The 20,488-nt window shown below is 34.1% G+C and overlaps 2 long non-coding RNA genes across 2 annotated transcripts; both read left to right on the top strand.

Annotated features, from left to right (window-relative positions):
* Positions 1-5,308: 5,308 nt before the first annotated feature.
* LOC113323292 lies at positions 5,309-7,814 on the top strand. Its single transcript, XR_003347524.1, has 2 exons — positions 5,309-6,944; positions 7,585-7,814. It is a non-coding gene; the product is annotated as an uncharacterized LOC113323292 (long non-coding RNA).
* A 7,030-nt stretch (positions 7,815-14,844) lies between these two features.
* LOC113323620 lies at positions 14,845-15,725 on the top strand. The gene is made up of 2 exons (XR_003347721.1): positions 14,845-15,135; positions 15,270-15,725. It is a non-coding gene; the product is annotated as an uncharacterized LOC113323620 (long non-coding RNA).
* Positions 15,726-20,488: the final 4,763 nt, after the last annotated feature.

The raw sequence follows: 20,488 nt of genomic DNA, 5'->3' as shown, positions 1-20,488 counted from the left end.
GCTGAGTTATGGGTGTTTGAAAGGATGATGCGATGGAAAAATTATGATCAATGCAGGTAGCAGATCTAATTGAAGAGCTCCAATGCAAAGAAGGGAAAATTAGGGATTCCAAAGTATCCCTCCCCAAAATCGGAGATGAGAAAGAGAGTCTTCTATTTGCCCCCAATAAACTGTCGCTGATAGGCCTAGTAGGAGAGCTAGATACTTGAACCGCAATAACAGTATCCTGGTCAGAACCGGCCTCAAGAATAACAATAGAAACCGGCTCCGATTCAGCCAAAACTCGGAACGTTTCCGAGTTAGCAGATCAGAACGATTCATCATCCGAAGACGGTAACGGAATAAAATTTTCTGGCAAGTTAAACGGGAATGTTCGTTTACCTAGAACAGTAAATGAAGCTAGTGGCATGTCTATATCAGAAGACGAAGAATCAGTAATGATAAACGGTCCTAAAACATCATAAGAATTAAATGTTGATGGTTGGGTTCTAGTTTGGTTTGCATGACTATCATTACGCAGTGCAGGTTCCTCTTCGACGTAGGTTCTAAAAATTTCATGGAACGTTTCACGTACTCCAGGTTGATTTAATTACTCTTGCACGGGAACAGGTACCCCAGTGTGATTAAAATTGTCTTTAGGATTCCAAACTTGTACTAAGACGTTATTTAACCAATTCATATCGTTACTTGGATAAGGTGAATTAACTGTAATGTCATAAATATCTTCAAGAGGTCTTCCCCGAAGTCCCTAACATGAAAGTAAGGGTTTTCATCATCTTTTCCTAAGAATATAGGGATCATATGAAGAATACCAGGTTTCAACTCATAATTAGTCGCAGAGGCTGGCAATTTAATACACGATGGTCGATTGGTCCTAGTTGGATACATGAAATCTTTCAAAGTAGCCACTTCTGGCACATGTTAAGTACTAGGGGGTACTTTCCTCACGAAGAAACAAATTCTTAAAACTGAAGTTTCCAAAACGGGGCTCTCAAAAGAAGAGTCTTCGAGCTCCCCGCTTCCACAAGAAGAACTACTAGGTTTTTCACTAATCAATCGACCCAGATTGTCTCTTTTCCAAGGTCGGTCTCTAATAACCTCGGGCATACACTAGAAAAACAAAATTAAAAATAAAAATCCTAAAAGGAAGCGAAGTTCCATGCAAACACACACAAGGCTGACTCCACCAAAGCAATCCTACTGATTTCTAGCAAACAACAAGCATGATGGCTCCACTCTCCACTTAGATTGTTTCTAGACCAGCTTATACTCTTCCAAGATGCAACTAGGTACAATTTTAGCAAACCTCGTAGGACGATCCGAATAAAGTAAGTTGAAGAGAAGCGGGAGAAGCTCAGAGGAGCTTTGATACCCCCACCTCTTTGGCAACGCTTCCCTTGGTTGCAAGGCGGCTTTAATCGACTTCCAATAATCTTCTTGAACTTTGAGATAAGCTAACAAGATACCCAATACGATCCTTTTGAAATAATTTCCTATAAGCTCGTTACCCTATCGCTATCGTTCTAGTCAGTATTTTAGGCTTGGGTTCGCATTTGGCATCATTTTCCTAAAACAGACAAGAAGAGAACGGTGATGAAATCTGAACCCTTATCTTGTATGGCCAGTCCTTTCCCTTTACTAGAAAATTAAACCGTTTTCAATTCCTCAACATACAAGCACACGAAGGAAGACTGTAAACCCGCTGACAGGGGATTCGCGGGTGTTTAGACAAACTTACCTCCCGTTCTAGACGGGGGATGGACCGCTGAAGTCGACTAGGGCCACCAAAACCTATGTCAGCGTGCGAACCCGAGGGGCCGAGGCAATATCGTAATTGCCGTCCTTCTCTGCAAACGGTTTAATATTTAATATACCCTTTCTTAGAGTTTAAAAATAAAATAAATGTCCAAGTCCAAAGTCCAAAGTTCGAAGTCCAAAAAACAAAGTGCAAAATAAAAAGAAAATTAAGAAAATAGAGAATATCCTAATACAATTGCTAAAAACTAAAAATAATCTAAAAGATAAAAACAAAATCTAATAAAATATTCTCTCTTTTTTTAGAATTTTTTTATATATTTTTTGACTTCTTCGTTCTTTTCGATTTGTCCTTTGACTCCAAATCTTTAAGTAATCACCAACAGCTTTGGCAAATTCTTTTTCTTTCGCTCCAAGTTCCAAAAATCTGTAATGAAAAGAAAAATACCCAAAAACGTAAAATAGAACAAAAAAAGAAACAAAAACCTAAAAAAAATAATCTAAAAACTATAAACCTAAAGACAAGTTCGCGTTGGCGGCGCGAAAAATTGATGGGATTTCAATAGTGTTGTAGTAATAGGTTCGTTTAGACTTGTGAAAGTATATTTCAGACTTAATTTTAAAATTAAAAATATAGCAAACTCAAAAAAGTGATGTGAAGATTTAACAATAGACCAAGACTCCAGATTCCACTATTCCTTCTAGTTGGTTGGTTTATAATGATATTTCTGAAATTATTATTAAGATATTTTTCTCATTAATTCACTATTAATCTATAAGGTGTCCAAATATTAGATTGTAATCCCTAAGCATGAATTATCAAAGACTTCATTCTAAGCATAACTCATTGATTCACAACTAATTAAAAAACCAATTTTATCTTTATGTTAATCCTAGTGAATTAAATAAAATAAATAATTAAAGAAATCGTAAAAAGAAATTACCAATAAAGCATGAGTGAATAGTTTCCCTCACTGACTTAGTCACCGGATACTTAGCATCTCATCATGATGGAAACACACTCAAAATTCATTTTTATTGCTCAAAGGTGTTTACAAAGATGAAATTCTAGTAAAACAGAGGTTCATAACAGTAAAAGGGTGTCACAATTCAGTAAACTGACTGTTATAAAGAAAACAGAGTCACCGTTACAAAGGGAAGAATAGATGACAGTCAGTAAATTGTTGTCTTTGACTGTATTCTGTTCTTCACCTTCTTCATTTCTCTGATGATCAAAACTATATCTGCAGCGTCCCTTATCTCTCCACACTCTCGATAACCCTTATATGAGTCCCCAGCTCCCTTTTTATACCCACAGTGACAAGAATCTTCCCTCATTAACTCCAATCATCCTCCATTACTCGGCTTTAAAGAGATGGGGTGCAAATATCAGTTGGCGCCCCTGGGTGTAAATAGTAATTGAGGTACCCCTTAGTAATTGAGGCGCCCCTTAACCAAAGTGAGAGTCCGCATAGCAAATGTCTTCTGGGGGTGCTCCACATAATTTTTCGAACCGATTTTTCCAAAAATGTTTATTTCCTAAAAATACCTACAAACACACAAAACACCATGATAAGTACAAAATCGAGTACCAACATAGAGAAAATTGAGAACAACTTAGACACAAAAATGTGTCTATCAAGCTTGGAGGAACTTCATCAACAAAAGGTATATGGAGACTAAAACTTATCTATCACTCAGAAGTCTACTCTATTATATATTCTAATGAGATTAAGTCGTATAGCTATATAGACTTTTACATTATACACATTTGATATTTCGAGTTGAGTTTATCTCGCTTATCTATTTTTCGAAATATGTGTTGGAAGCTTTTTTCTTTAGCCGTGTTCATCGTATTCTTGACGAGTTTAGTTGGAAACAATTTATCTGTTGGAAACTAAATATTAAGTCAAAAGATGATCATGTGAAAATTACCTTGAACATCTTATATGATTTGTGTGAGACAGTCATTTGATGTTAACTCGGGAAGTTTCGTATTGTTCATTCGATCACTTAAAAATTACTTGAAGCTAATGGTATGTGTGAGATTACCGTTGCCGTCTTCCAAGGATGTTTCAATGATTGAAATGAGAGTTTAAAACAATTATCCATGTCTGGATACAACACGGTATGCATACCTAGTATGCGAACTATTTTATGATGATTCAGGTCCGAAACTCTTGTTTGCGTACCTAGTATGTGAACGGGTTTACCTGAGTTGGGTCCGGGACAGTTGTTCGCGAACGTCTTGACTAGGACAAGGTCCGGAGCTGCTGTTCGGGTACCTAGTTAGCGAACACAGTGGTGAAGTTCTATAATCGGTTATGTATGATTCTCATACTCATGAACTAAAACATTTATGATTTAAGGAATGCAAATTAACTTTGCAAACCGTGGATTAATGTTCATGAATTGATTCTTGTATAAGTACTTTGTACGATTACGAATCAAACTGATATCAATTCAATTTGTTCACATATATTTCTATGAGATAGTGAACAATTGAACAACTCTAATGAAACACAGTTAGATTCATTTGATTATCTATCATGATTGATTGATCTTCATTTTTGATCTACAAGTGTTAGATGATGAATACGACTAAGATAAAAGTGCTCAAATGACTAACTTCGGTTAACTGTTATTAAGCCAAGTCAATATACACGTTTAGGTACGGTAACCCAAATCTAAATATAAGTATATTTCATTTGTGTGTAACAAGCTAAGACCATCTACGGTGGAGATTGATTGCTTAATTTCTAAGCAGACTTAGCTTGAATCTTAAATCAGGAGTTCATCTAACGGTGAATATTGAATGCTTTGTTACTAAGCTATCTTTGCTTTGATTGAAAGAAACCATGATTTGAAATACTATATAAGGGAGAACTCTAATAACTGGACCCAATACTTTCCTGTGTCCTGGTTGCAAACTAGAGTCGATTCTCCTTTAACCAAGGTTTTCCAAAACCATTATTAGGGTAACGACTTAAAGACTTCATTTGGGATTCGTGAAGCCAAATCCAACTATTTTCTATGTAGTTGTGTATTCTGATCTTACTTGTTTTATCGTATTGGGTTTTATATTCTGTAAGATTTACTCGAGATTTATCTTCGATAGGTAAGATATAAAAAGTAATCACAACAGTTCTTCGTCTCAGACTCTTGTGATTCCAAAATAACTTCTTGTGTCAATCAGTTAGGTTATTGTGAGATGACTAATATTTCTACGTTGCTCCTGTAAAGACCCGCAAGCTCGTCAACGCTATTAGACCGGTCAAGTTCGTTTTAGTTGTTAATAACTGGACTAGTTTAACACGAATGATAATTAATAGGAATTAATCTAACAAAGATTTAGATACGAAACAGATATCGTAAGGTAGATCTCGAAAAGTTACGAAGAATGGACTATGCGAACGTGTTATTCGGATATCGGACGAAGAGGATATCATCAGATTGATTTGAAGGGCAAAATGGTCTTTCGCAGATAGGCCGACCTAGGCTTCCATTATCGAAGCGAGTGTGTGGAAGAGTATTTCTCGTTTGCCTTATCACCTTCTGAATCGAGCAGATAAGCTCATTCATTCTCTTACTTTCTCTTCTTCTTCTTTCTTCTTCTCATCTCTGTTTTCTCATGTTCTTCGGTCATGAGATGGTTGAGTAACCAAATTAGTGATTTTGAGATCGATATAAGAAGAGATTAACCAAGAATCAAGTGATGGGGGTGGTGTTGCTGTCGATTTGTTACGAGAAGAAGAAGAGAATGGTATCTAGAGAGAATCAGGAAGTTAGGGTTTGAGTTCGGGTTTTTCTGTAGAAGAATTGAGAAATTAAAGATGGATTTGAGTGGTTTAGGGATGAAGAATGACTGGGTCGCTGTTTAATGGAAGTTCTAAAGCTGATTCAGAGAATAATTGAATAATTTAGGGTTTCTTGAAGATGAAAGTTGTTGAAGAATTATGTGGATCTAAGATGTAGATCGAGTTGCTGATGGATTGAGGATTAATGGGTAGATGTTTAATTGAAGTTTAAAAGTTAATTTGGTGAAGATTTGCGAATTAGGGTTTATGTTCTTCCGCAAAACAGAAATTAGGTCTTCGGTGGAATTGATTCAGCGTATTAGCGATTCAAGGTATGCTAAAGTTTGGGGAAGCTTCTAATTATTCTAATTTCAAGATTTTTTATTGGATTGTTTAAATTGTTGAGATTAAGTTATTTGATAATGGAACTGTAATTGTAGTTAGAAGTGATGTTGATAGAAGATGAATTGTTGAGGTTGAAGTATAGTTGGGATTGGGTCTGTGGTTGCTATCTTTGTTAGAGGTGAAGGTTGAGTTGATTATATTGAAGTAATAAGTGTTTAACGGATGAATTGAGGTAGTAATGGTGAGGTTGTTGCTGCTGTGATGCTGTAAATGCAAGAAGGAAACTTGGATTGGTGTTGAGCTGGTAGATGAGTAGCAAATTAGAGTTGTTTTGATATACAGGAAGAGTATGTTACCTGAGTTGGGATTTAGCTGAAATGTAATGGTTGTGTTATGAGTTGAACACAGAACCTGTTGGACGGATTTAAGATACTTAGTGGTGGTTCCGTAGTTGGGTTGATATTGCAATTGTGTTGATGGGAGAAAAGAATAAATGGATGATGGGATATCAGTAGTGAATGATTGTTGTAGAATGTTGGTGAAAAGGTTGGTGTTGTTGCAGGTTCCTAAGAAGATAATCTGATTGAGTATTTGTGATTGGTAATTGTGTTAAGGCTGGATGTTGGATATTGAACGAAGGTTGGTTATTGTTTTGAATTACACAGGATTATATTGGCTGGTGGATCTGTATATTGCTTTATTGCTGAAGTAAATGGGGTATTGAGTTGTGTTACAGGTATGCGAATGGTGGTGTTGTTGTGTTAAGGTGCAGGGTATGATTGAACTTCTAGAGGGTGGCTGGTTTAAGTGGTGTTATGGATGTTGACTAGATTGCAGCTGAAATTTAAAGGGGAAAACTGATAATAATGGATTGAGATTCATCTGTGGATGAGTTGAAGTTTATATAAATCATTGTAATTGATAGTCTGACTACAGTCCAGGGAGATTTTATAACCTGAGACGATGATGCTGTGACAGTAAAGTCACAATTCTTGTGACTTAAAGAAGTTGAGCTGATCATAGTTTGGTTTAGAGCTGCAATCGCAGGTAAACCTAGTGTACATTTGTAAATGAAGTTATAATTTATTTAAGAATGTTGAATTGATGTTGTTATGTTAAAATGGTAGATGAAGATGTAAGAACTAGAGTTAAAGTGATATGTAACGTAGTGTGTTAGTTAAGCTTGTATGACTGAGTATCTGACTGAGTTGAATCGTTGACTCACCTAGTTCATTGTATTGACCTGAGTTGACTAGTTGACTTTACTTTGACCGAGTTACCTGATATTTGACCAGGACTTTGACCCGACCTTGGACGTTGACTGTTAGTTGACCCTTGACCGTTAGTTCGACCGTCAGTGACAGTTAGTTGACCCAGAAGGACCGGACCTTAGTTTAAGAAGATGGTTTGTTGGGCTTGGGCTTATAGTTAGTTTTTATTTTGATGTATTGGACTCTTATGGTCTGATTTAACCTTTGGATTCTTCTACAAAGTTGTAGATACTTTTTTTGATCTAGCTAGTGAACTATGGAATCAACCTAATAGATTTAGTAAACCTTAGCTATGCTAAAGATAGAGATTTATAATGTGTAAAGTCATAAATGGGCTTAGAACCATTAGATAGACTTGTATGATTCTTGTATGAGCCATTCTGGCTAGTTTCTTAGACTTCTTGTGTGATTAACAGTTAGTCTGTATTAACAACGATCGATTCAAAGGATGAACCAGTGGATCGTGGATTTCGAGTTAGGCATGGCTTGTTATCAAAAGAGGTGGGAATTTATATTTAACCCTATTGTGATTGTTGTCGTTTTCCTTTACAAAAGCTTATGTTTAACAAATTCATGCATTGTATGGTTGTGCTTTCCATGCATTTGTTTAACTTTGAATTACGAAAGTTCTGTTATTTCTTTTAATTTTTCCATTGCTTGGAAAGGAATTGTAATGCCTTGTTTGTTTTTATGAATTGATTGAGAAATGAGAATTTCCATATGTGGTATATATGATACTGCTCCTTCATTTATATCTACATGAATTCGAGCTTTTACGCTTAAAAGGTGCGGGACGAGTTCACCATAATAGCTATCTAGGTGCGGGACGAGTCACCATATTATATATTGTTTGCAAGGAGTTAGTTCCATATACATGATTGTTTACCTATGTGAAATTGATTGCGCTTTAGCGTTTAGGGAGAACATGAATTGTTTTCAAATCATTTTCAATAATTACTTGAAAGTTAAATGTTATTCCTGCGGGGCACCCCTTTTAGGGATGATGTGCTCACCCATTCCCAATTTCAGCTTCAGAGACAGATAAGAGCTGCGTAGCGGAAGCTTCGAGGAGTTGGGTTCGTTAGTTGATTAACATTTGCTATGTTTATTATGTTGTATATTTTATTTGTAACCAAATGATTATTGTATATGTATCATTTGAGAGAAGTTCTTGTATATATATATTTCTGAGCGGGGCTGGTTTTCGGATAAGTTCTGTAGCAGAATTCTTAATTAAATGTTTAAATAATTGATTTAGATTTTAGTGCCTCTTATTTAGTTAATCACTTGGATTAGTCAGCTGCTAGCTTAGGGGGCTACAATATTGGTATCAGAGCTCACTATTAGATCTTATATGGGAAACAATAGGAATAGCCAATGTCAGTTAGAGAACTAGTTTAGTTTATAACTGGGTTGGGTTGTGAGATAAATCTTAATCACTAAAAACTATCTACAATTAAAAGAATTATTTGATTGATTGATTGTCTGTTTGTAATGAAGTAAAAATTGTAGGGTACATCAATAAATTTAGCTGATGAGGATTTGAGAGTAATTGATCTAAATAGTATGAACACGTACACAATCTAATACTATAAAAATAGTGAGATTAGTATTATTTATAAATCTTGGAAGTCACGTATAAACTTATTAAGCACCTTGACTTATACGTAGGGTCAATAATTTATAATCACATAAATGTTAATAATATTTTTGGGACTCAATAATAATTGTAAGAGTAGTTAGAATAATAGTTCGACCATCCATGTTAATAAGAAAATATTATAATAGTAATTATAGATGATAATCAAAGTAATAATAATTTTAATAAAGTAGTTAGCAATTATCAATTAGTGTTGTATTAACCTTAGTTTAACTAAAATTTCAATGAGGATATATTCTAAATTGTGTGTAGACTCAAATTTAAATTATATTAAAATTTCCAATGTCAACATTTGACGAGACATAGTATATGGACTCAGTATGAATAAGTAAAATCTATCATATTAACCCTTACGTGAATGTAAAATTGTATTTAGAATATTAATACTTAGTATACCAACTGGACTATCAACTTAAGAATAATGAGAATGATAATACAATTGATAATAATATTCAAGAATTAGACTAGTAGTAAATCTATAGTAAATAATATTTAGAAATTTTTTATATGTATTAGACTAAAGTTAAAATATCAGATATTATAAATTGACGTGAATCGAATTTGGATTATTTATCTTGATAAAATAAATAAATAAAAATAATGACAAATAATAAAATAAAATAAAATAAAATAAATTTTGATAACTAAGTTGTTTAAAATGCCGTGAACCATTTATATATTTACGAAGTAAAATAATAAGAATTACGGTAAAAGTTTAGAAACTAATTAATTTTAATAAATTAATAAATAGTTAATCAGCACTAGGGACTAGAGAAAGGTTTTGTTTTCTCTGTTCGTAGGAAGGCGTTGTTGGGCTTGGCCAACCTTGACATGGCAACTACATTCAGAGATGACTGATCATAGAAGTATGTTGTAAATTAATTTAGAAAACCAATAGATGGAAGTTCACTTAGAAAAACTCATAGGAATCTTCCTTGTAATTAGAGACAAGAATTTTATAAAATAGAAATTAGTGTGAGGAGCTTAGAAACTAAAACTTATAATTTTCAATTATAGAAATTAGGATGAGAAACTTAAACTTTTCAATTTGATAGAACTTTATTATAGAGTAATTTCTCTCGTAATTAGAACCAGTAACTTTTTGAAATACAAACTAGTCTATTGAACCTAGAGCCACAAATTTTAGTTGTAGAATGCCATAAAGGTTTGTGCTTTGGTTCGTTTTGTTTGCGCTTGGTTGAGAGATAGTAGTTCTCTAAAATGTGGGGATTTTTTGATGACCCGAAAGATGGTTTGATTTTCGAGTACGAAAATGTATAAGGTGGGGAGAATGTAAAGACCCGCAAGCTCGTCAACGTTATTTGACCGGTCAAGTTCGTTTTAGCTGTTAATAACTCGACTAGTTTAACACGAATGATAATTAATAGGAAATAATCTAACAAAGATTTAGATACGAAACTGATATCGTAAGATAGATCTCGAAAAGTTACGAAGAATGGACTATGCGAACGTGTTATTCGGATATCGGACGAAGAGGATATCATCAGATTGATTTGGAGGGAAAAATGGTCTTTCGCAGATAGGACGACCTAGGCTTCCCTTACCGAAGCGAGTATGTGGAATAGTATTTCTTGTTTGCCTTATCACCTTCTGAATCGAGCAGATAAGCTCATTCATTCCCTTACTTTCTCTTTCTTCTTCTTTCTTCTTCTCATCTCTGTTTTTCCTGTTCTTCGGTCATGAGATGGTTGAGTAACCAAATTAGTGATTTTGAGATCGATATAAGAAGAGATTAACCAAGAATCAAGTGATGGGGGTGGTGTTGCTGTCGATTTGTTATGAGAAGAAAAAAATAATGGTATCTAGAGAGAATTAGGAAGTTAGGGTTTGAGTTCGGGTTTCTCTGTAGAAGAATTGAGAAATTAAAGATGGATTTGAGTGGTTTAGGGATGAAGAATGACTGGGTCGCTGTTTAATGGAAGTTCTAAAGCTGATTCAGAGAATAATTGAATAATTTAGGGTTTCTTGAAGATGAAAGTTGTTGAAGAATTATGTGGATCTGAGATGTAGATCGAGTTGCTGATGGATTGAGGATAAATGGGTAGATGTTTAATTGAAGTTTAAAAGTTAATTTGGTGAAGATTTGCGAATTAGGGTTTCTGTTCTTCCCCAAAATAGAAATTAGGTCTTCGGTGGAATTGATTCAGCATATTAACAATTCAAGGTATGCTAAAGTTTGGGTAAGCTTCTAATTATTCTAATTTCAAGATTTTGTATTGGATTGTTTAAATTGTTGAGATTAAGTTATTAGATAATGAAACTGTAATTGTAGTTAGAAGTGGTGTTGATAGAAGATGAATTGTTAAGGTTGAAGTATAGTTGGGATTGGGTCTGTGGTTGCTATCTTTGTTAGAGGTGAAGGTTGAGTTGATTATATTGAAGTAATAAGTGTTTAACGGATGAATTGAGGTAGTAATGGTGAGATTGTTGCTGCTGTGATGCTGTAAATGTAAGAAGGAAACTTGGATTGGTGTTGAGCTGGTAGATGAGTAGCAAATTAGAGTTGTTTTGATATAAGGAAGAGTATGTTACTTGAGTTGGGATTTAGCTTAAATGTAATGGTTGCGTTACGAGTTGAACACAGAACCTGTTGTATGGATTTAAGATACTTAGTGATGGTTCTGTAGTTGGGCTGATATTGCAGTTGTGTCGATGGGAGAAAAGAATAAATGGATGATGGGATATCAGTAGTGAATGGTTGTTGTAGAATGCTGGTGAAAAGGTTGGTGTTATTGCAGGTTCTTAAGAAGATAATTTGATTGAGTATTTGTGATTGGTAATTGGGTTAAGGCTGAATGTTGGATATGGAACGAAGGTTGGTTATTGTTTTGAATTACACAAGATTATATTGGTTGGTGGATTTGTATATTGCTTTATTGCTGAAGTAAATGAGGGTATTGAGTTGTGTTACAAGTATGTGAATGTTGGTGTTGTTGTGTTAAGGTGTAGGGTATGATTGAACTTCTAGAAGGTGGCTGGTTTAAGTGGTGTTATGGATGTTGACTAGATTGCAGCTGAAATTGAAAAGGGAAAACTGATACTAATGGATTGAGATTCATCTGTGGATGAGTTGAAGTTTATATAAATCATTGTAATTGATAGTCTGACTACAGTCCAGGGAGATTTTATAACCTGAGACGATGATGTTGTGACAGTAAAGTCACAAGAGAGAAGTTGAGCTGATAATAGTTTGGTTTAGAGCTGCAATCGCAGGTGAACCTAGTGTACATTTGTAAATGAAGTTATAATTTGTTTAAGAATGTTGAATTGATGTTGTTATGTTAAAATGGTAGATGAAGATGTAAGAACTAGAGCTAAAGTGATCTGTAACATAGTGTGTTAGTTAAGCTTGCATGACTGAGTATCTGACTGAGTTGAATCGTTGACTCACCTAGTTCCTTGTATTGACCTTAGTTGACTAGTTGACTTTACTTTTTCCGAGTTGACCTGATATTTGAACAGGACTTTGACCCGACCTTGGACGTTGACTGTTAGTTGACCCGTGACCGTTAGTTCGACCGTCAGTGACCATTAGTTGACTCATAAGGACCAGACCTTAGTTTAAGAAGATGGTTTGTTGGGCTTGGGCTTATAGTTAGTTTTTATTTTGATGTATTGGACCCTTATGGTCTGATTTAACCTTTGGATTCTTCTACAAAGTTGTAGATACTCTTTTGATCTAGCTAGTGAACTATGGAATCAACCTAATAGATTTAGTAAACCTTGGCTATGCTAAAGATAGAGATTTATAATGTGTAAAGTCATAAATGGGCTTAGAACCATTAGATAGACTTGTATGATTCTTGTATGAGCAATTCTGGCTAGTTTCTTAGACTTCTTGTGTGATTAACAATTAGTCTGTATTAACAACGATCGATTCAAAGGAGAACCAGTGGATCGTGGATCTCGAGGTAGGCGTGGCTTGTCATCAAAAGAAGTGGACATTTATATTTAACCCTATTGTTATTATTGTAGTTTTTTTTTGCAAAAGTTTATGTTTAACAAATTCATGCATTGTATGGTTGTGCTTTCCATGCATTTGTTTAACTTTGAATTACGAAAGTTATGTTATTTCTTTTAATCTTTCCATTGCTTGGAAAGGAATTGTAATGCGTTGTTTGTCTTTATGAATTGATTGAGAAATGAGAATTTCCATTTGTGGTATATGCGATACTGCTCCTTCATTTATATCTACATGAATTCGAGCTTTTATGCTTAAAAGGTGCCGGACGAGTTCACCATATAGCTATCTAGGTGCGGGATGAGTCACCATATTATATATTGTTTGCAAGTAGTTAGTTTCATATACATGATTGTTTACCTATGTGAAATTGATTGCGCTTTAGCGTTTTGGGAAAATATGAATTGTTTTCAAATCATTTTCAATAATTACTTGAAAGTTAAATGTTATTCCTGCGGGGCACCCCTTTTAGGGATGATGTGCTCACCCATACCCACCTTTCAGTTTTAGAGATAGATAAGAGTTGCGCAACGGAAGCTTCGAGGAGTTGAGTTCGTTAGTTGGTTAACATTTGCTATGTTTATTATGTTGTATATTTTATTTGTAACCAAATGACTATTGTATATGTATAATTTGAGAGAAGTTCTTGTATATATATATTTCTGAGCGGGGCTAGTTTTGGAATAAGTTTTGTAGCAGAATTCTTAATTGAATGTTTAAATAATTGATTTAGATTTTAGTGCCTCTTATTTAGTTAATCACTTGGATTAGTCAGCTGCTAGCTTAGGGGGAGCTACAACTCTTCGGGAATATAAGACCGGATTATTAGTTGGTTCTTGTTCACCTTGATCTTTGTATCAAAAGACGGAACAAAAACCGAATAAAGAATAGACATATTTGTGGGAGACAGATTTGTTTGTAAGTCTTCGACTTTGGGTCGTAGCAACTCTTAGTTATAGGTGAGATCAGCTAAGGGAATCAAGTGCGTAGAACCCGGCGTGGTTGTTGAGGCGTAAGGAACGCGACTGTACCTTAATCGGTGTGAGACTTGGTTAGGGCTCAACTACATTTCAGTCCAAAGTTAATTTGTAGTAGGCTAGAGTCTGTAGTGGCTTAATATAATGTGGTGTTCAAATATGGACTAGATCCCGGGGCTTTTCTGCATTTGCAGTTTCCCCATAAACAAAATTTCTTGTGTTTGTGTTATTTCTTTTCTGCATTATATTTGTTTATAGAGTTAATTAGTGCTTGGGTCCTAAATTTTGGTATGGTAGAGGATTTGGGTCCTAAGTTTGTCCAATTTTGAGTTTGGGTCCTTAAAAACATTTTGTGCAACCTCTGTAACCTTAAAATCGCACCTCCAAAATTGAAAACCCATATTTTGTTAAATCAACACACAAACAAGTAATCGATTTCATCAAATCACTAAACAGAAACTCAAAATTCCAAAATCGTTAAACAACACTATTATATATTAGGGGTTATATTAGGGAAAAATAAAATATAAAACCTATCATGTGAAATAAGAGTTGATGCTATTATGATTTTGGAGGGATATAGAAACTTAGAAGAACTAGTAACCGGTTTTTTAAGGACCCAAACTCAAAATTGGACAAACTTAGGACCCAAATCCTCTACCATACCAAAATCCAGGACCCAAACACTAATTAACTCTTGTTTATATAATTGAAATATCACAGGTTGTGCATAGTTCAATCAGTTGATAAATCCGACTTTGTTTGTTGGATAAAACTTGATTGATACCCGGACTTTGGTCTTTGGTAGTGTAACAGTACATACCTTGTTCTCCGGTTTAAGTGAACCTAGTAACCAAATTCTACGATTAGTTAAAAGTTTAATATATGGCGCCTTTAACGATTTTGGGTGCCTTAATGGTGAAATTTTAGTTTCTAAACACCGAGGTTGTCTAAGTCTAAATCATTGGTGCCTTAATAGCCCTGCATGTATGAGGCACACATGTAGTCTTAAGAAACTGGAAATAAAAATAGATGGGGTCTTTTTCGGGAGCTCTGATCTTTTTCCTGTCTTCCCATTTTCCTTTCTTTTCTTTCTCTGGTGATTCGTCTCAAACCCAGAAAATCGACTAAAATGACAAAAAGGTAGTAGTAATCTCTATAGACAGTCACACCTAGTTGCTGATGGAGTTTAGGTTGATTGCATTACAAATGGTTGATCTGGGTTTGAAGTAACATTTCCGAATTTGTGGCTTATTGGTTCAATTTGTTTGCATTACCTAATTTAGATTTGGGAATTTTGAATTGGGGGTTTGATCTGAAGTAATGGGTCCTAACTCAATTTGTCAAGGTATTTTCTTATTAATTGCATGGCAAGAGCAGTGAGAGGAATGGATGAGAATCTATTTTGGCTTGGATTATGAATGTCTTGGAGTCCTAGTAGTACTAGGATTGATGAGTTTGTTTACCAATTTGATTTTGCAGTGAAGAAGAGGTATAAAAAAAGAAGCTAGAAATACTACAGAAAACTCATCTCCTCAGTCCTCACCAACATCAAAGTGCCCAGAACCACAAACTGTTCGGTGAAACGCTCCACAGAGGAAAAAAAAATGGCTAGAGGAGTATGCATTTTGATATGTTGAATTTATGCAAGTGTCTCGCATCTTCAAATGGCATGCAATAAAATATGGGTTTGAATGATGTTAGTATTACTATTACTGTTAAAGTTTGGTGTCTTGGCCATGCTTGAAATTTATCTTATATCGATTGAAATGATAATTTGGGTCTTGCTTCATGTAGAGCTGTAGCATGAGTTTTTCTTAGGATACTTCGGATATCACTCTTGTGTTCGTTTGTGTTGTTGGCTGGGTTGGCATTTGACCTGTTTGGTATTTATTTTCTTACTAGCAATAATGATTATCTGGTGGTATTACTCTGTCACTTGTTCTGGCTTGTTTGAGTTCATTATACATTTTTAAGTGATTTTTCTACTTATATAGACCGCAAACATTTCTTCTCATTTGCAAAAATAGAAGGGTTATAATTAGCTAGAAAGTGAAATTCTAATTTTTACAGTATTGATTTTGTGTTCATATTCGCAAGTTAAAAATCCCATACCTAGTCTCAATCTGTTGGACATCACTGGTGCACTATGATGTTCTGAATGAGGTCTAGTGCTTGTACAGGTGATTATTGATACATTTACCAATCATTTTGATGGTCCATTTCTGTGGACCTTTAAAGCATTCTTTGCCCATTGCGCATTAAGATAGTAACTCACATCTATATTAAGTTGCATGCTGATTATTCGGATCTTTGAACTAAATTAATGAATTGAATGACAAGAGTAGAATTCTTGTCGTTAATTGATTACAATATTATTACTTTTGAGTATTGATGCTAAGCATGTCTTGTGAGGTTAGCCACAAAGTCTAACGTACGGATGGAATTTTGGCAAGCATAGCTCTTACAGTAGCATTCAAAAATACTACAATTTTCTCGTTGTATTTCAAAGGTTAACTATATTATTCTGTTTTGCATTTCTGATGTTAGCTAGCTTAATGTTTTTGTATCCACACGTTAACTAGCTAAAAGGAGTTGACCCCTTTGCGACATGTAATGGTTGCTTTACATGCGAGCCATCACCTGCTAGTGCTGAGGTGACTGTGGAGTGGTTGAAGTGGGGACATGGAAAAAGCTAACTATAAATGGTGTTCTACTTCCATGTTTCTACCATTATCTCAAACTAATAAAAGTAAGCCTTTCATTTTTATGAGCTTGTTCATTTGAATGTCTTGATAGGTTTAATTAATAGTGTCCGTGCAATTTTATGATGTGGTGGCATAAGATCAATGAAATGGTAATGGACGTACGAGCATGACTTATCAATATGCTAAATAGAACTTTTCATTTTTATTGTCTCCGTTCTTGAGCTTAGCGCTCTCTGACCCCAGTGGTAAAAGTGGATTGAGTAGACGAATCATCTTACTTTTATTTGAGTACATCTGAGTTGTTGTTTGTCATTTACCCTTCTACATTATATGCTTCGTTATTTCATTTCGTTTATTTTGAATCTTTGATGGGATCGACTAGAAATGGACCTAGCTAGCATGTATTTGTAGAACAAAGCAGTATCTAAGTTTGACTTAAAATGATATATTTCGGCATTATGATATTTCTAGAAAAAATCATCACTTACATGCACAGATTCTTCAACTTGTGAAATAGATATGTACTGTCGCTAATCGATTTAGCCTTGTTGCGGTGTAATTACTTGTTAGTCTTGGAATTGTCGAGAGTGGTTCTAAAATGTTTTAGAAATTGATGGGTACAACAATATGGAAAATTGAAACTGAAAATTTAGATTTTGGGTAGATTACAGCAGCAAGCATTTTAAGTTGTTTTCTGTTAGCCTACTTAGATGCTAAATTATGGGACTTGCTCAAAGTAATTTATGGAAGAAAACGATACTGTTGGTGGACCGTGGTTAATCTTGTTAATATAGCAAGTTGTCTTTGATTCAAATTTGGGACTGTAGTTGGCAGTAATGGTTTGGGTGAAGTTATATAGAATTGTTTGGGTTAAATTTTGGTTTGATAAAATACATAAAATGTAATCTGACTTCAGGCATCCTTGTATTACGGCTTGTAAATGTTGCCGTGCACTCGCGCTCCATACTTATTATGGTTGCAGATCTATTTAAATACAGTCAACTAGTCTCGTCATTTTCTTAGTGTAAGATACTAGAAATAACCCGTCATGTAACGGCACGACATGAGATTAATTAAATGATTATTGGTTTGATGATTTTAATAATTACTATAAACTATCATGAGACTTATTTTGACCATGAGAACATGTAGTTATGAAAATCTTAGATATTTTTTATTCACTTAGTTATATATTTGATTACACTCGTGGTTGAATAAAATAATTATTCCCGATAAAAGTGCTAGGTAAATTTTTTTTGTTGGGCTTTAAATTTTTTGGTTGATCCCCAAAGATTGGTATTCTTTGATACCGAGTGTGTTATACTCAGACCGTTATGCTGGATCTTTATTTCTTCCATATTCGACTTTCAAGATGCTCACAGATTTTTTTACCTAGAGAATAATTTGGAAATCAGTGAATGAGCTTGAAAATGAGTTCGACTTTCGAGATGCTCATAGAATACATGTGGATATCATGGATTTTTTCTATGATTGATGTTTTTATGTACAATTCTCCATTGACCGGAGAGTAACTTATTTTCACTTAATTTTGTGAGTTTAATTGAAATTTTATAATTTTTTATTTTTTATTTTCTTCTGAAGAGTAACTTATTTTCACTTAATTCTGTGAATTTAATTGAAATTTTTGGATTTTTTATTTTCTTCTGTTTTTTTAATTTAAATATTTATTTATAGATGGAGAATATAAACTAAAAAAAGAAAAATTAAATAATGAGATAATTAAAACTAATTATCTTAATATGTTTTTCACATATAATTTAGTTTTTATTTATGATCCCAAATATGAGAACTCGCTTAAATTATATATTCATAATAAAAAGAGGTTACAACTATTACATCGGTTGGATGTCTTTTGGATGTGATGATATTGGGACGGTGGGGTTATTGTGAGTTATACACTATTTAAATGTGATGGCCGACTGAAAATTTAAGAAACTCAATTGTTTTATTCTTTTGGATGATCAAGACGGCCAATCACGGTCTTGTGACCCAAATTCTAATGTTAATTTTTTTGTGACCGAAACGCAAATCTGGCCATTTATTTGTGGCCTTAAGTCAAAATAACCCAGAATGAAAACAAATACAATTCAGATCATGACTATTATCTAGATCATCAAACGGTGGTTTCTTTTTATCATTTTCTTAATCATGACTATGTTTACAGGTGGTGGTAGTGCTGGATCTGACCATTCCAGTCGCATCCCAGACAAAAACATCCGACTGATTTAAGAATTGTGAACGCACATATATATATATATATATTATTTGGATTTCCTCATAATTAAGATCATTAAAAAATTAAATATTTAAATAAAAATCAATACCATTATTTATATCTTTCGAGGTTACAATCATGTATAAATGTAATTATCTTTCTTCATCATGTAAAGAAACAACAACATTAGAACCTTTGACAATACAAAAAGTAAAATATTTTTTTTTATTTGTAAACTCATTGTTAGTATTTATTTTATTTTTGGAGATTCTAAAGTTCTTTTTTGTATTAAGCATTTAACTATGCATATTACAAACACACATGTGGATAGGAGCACAAATAATCATGAAAAATAAATTGGTTAGATCGTACAAAAAAGGATAACATGTCGTGTCGTAACGGCACTGCTTTAAGCTGATCTATAACTGATGTATTTTTTTTTCCTACTTTTCAATCGTGCTCAATGCGAGGTAGTTCTGTGCTTTATTTCGAGCACAAATAATGTTCATACATTTTAAAATTAGTCATTAGCATCACCCATAAACCAATCCCAATAGTTTAAGTAATTTTTGTTGAAGCACAATCATTTCAGTAATAGTGTGTTTATATCTATGCTTTCAAAAAACAAACCAAAAACAAATTAATAATGTATATATGATATTATGCTTTTATTTAATGTTGCTTTGAATATCTTGAGTTATGAGGTGATGCACTAATTAAAGGTTAATAAATTTGAATTCATTGTGAAAGAGGTTACAAAGATGATGGCCGTCGGATGTCTATAGCTGGGATGAGACTGGGATGGTTGGATACAACGTTTGTCTCTTGAAATGTTATCCTACCGTCCAAGCTCAAAAACCCATATTGTTTTGTATTATAGATTAGTTTGAAAACATTTAAGATTGTTGTTGATACAAGTATATTCTTTCTTTAAGATTATTGGAACGTAGAGAACTAAGACTCGTACTAAACTTTCTAGCGGAGTGTCAGACTCACTTCTTTGATTTATCATAGTGTAAGCCTATATTCAGTACTGTAGTCATAGGAATGGTTAGAGGTGAGGCAACTATATTTCTATTCTGGAAGTCGGTATGATTTAATAGCTTGTAAGTTTTTATGTTTGACATAACCATGTTCATCTATCTCTTATGTATTTGTTGAGTGCTTAAGTGTAGCGGCTATTTTTGGTTTACTAAGAGAAGTAGTCTACTCGTAATTCATTATGGGAACTGCAAGTGGAATAAGTTTACTTGATATTTATTAAGAGATAATTGCTACTTTTGAGGGTAGTTCATATTATCTAAATAAAGATGACGAACTACGGTCGTGCTTGATCCCTTCGAGAAATGGAGAGGGTACGTAGGAAGCCGATATGCGGTTCATCACAAATCTACAAGATTGTTCATATCATCTGAAAGTGATGGTTGCTGTTTCGACAGTTCATACCACCTAATAATTTTGGGCAATTGGCCTCTGTTAATTTTGGTAATTGGTCGTCTGTTTATTTGGGCAATTGGCCGTCTGTTAATTTTGGAAATTGGCTTCTGTTAATTTTGGCAACTGGCCATATGTTTGGAAATTGGAACTCTTGTGGAATTTTATGAGTATTATGGTATGTGACATATGCTCATAGAATTCTAACCTTGATACCAATGAGATTTCTGTTCAGCAGGATCGCAAGTTTGTTGTTCGGGAAGAAACGATTGTTACCTACTGAGATAGGGATTTTTATCAATGAACTAGTTTTTTTTTTTTTT

This window comes from Papaver somniferum, chromosome 11, assembly GCF_003573695.1.
Source record: "Papaver somniferum cultivar HN1 chromosome 11, ASM357369v1, whole genome shotgun sequence".
Classification (NCBI taxonomy): Eukaryota; Viridiplantae; Streptophyta; class Magnoliopsida; order Ranunculales; family Papaveraceae; genus Papaver; species Papaver somniferum.
This window is presented reverse-complemented; position numbering and strand designations above follow the sequence as displayed.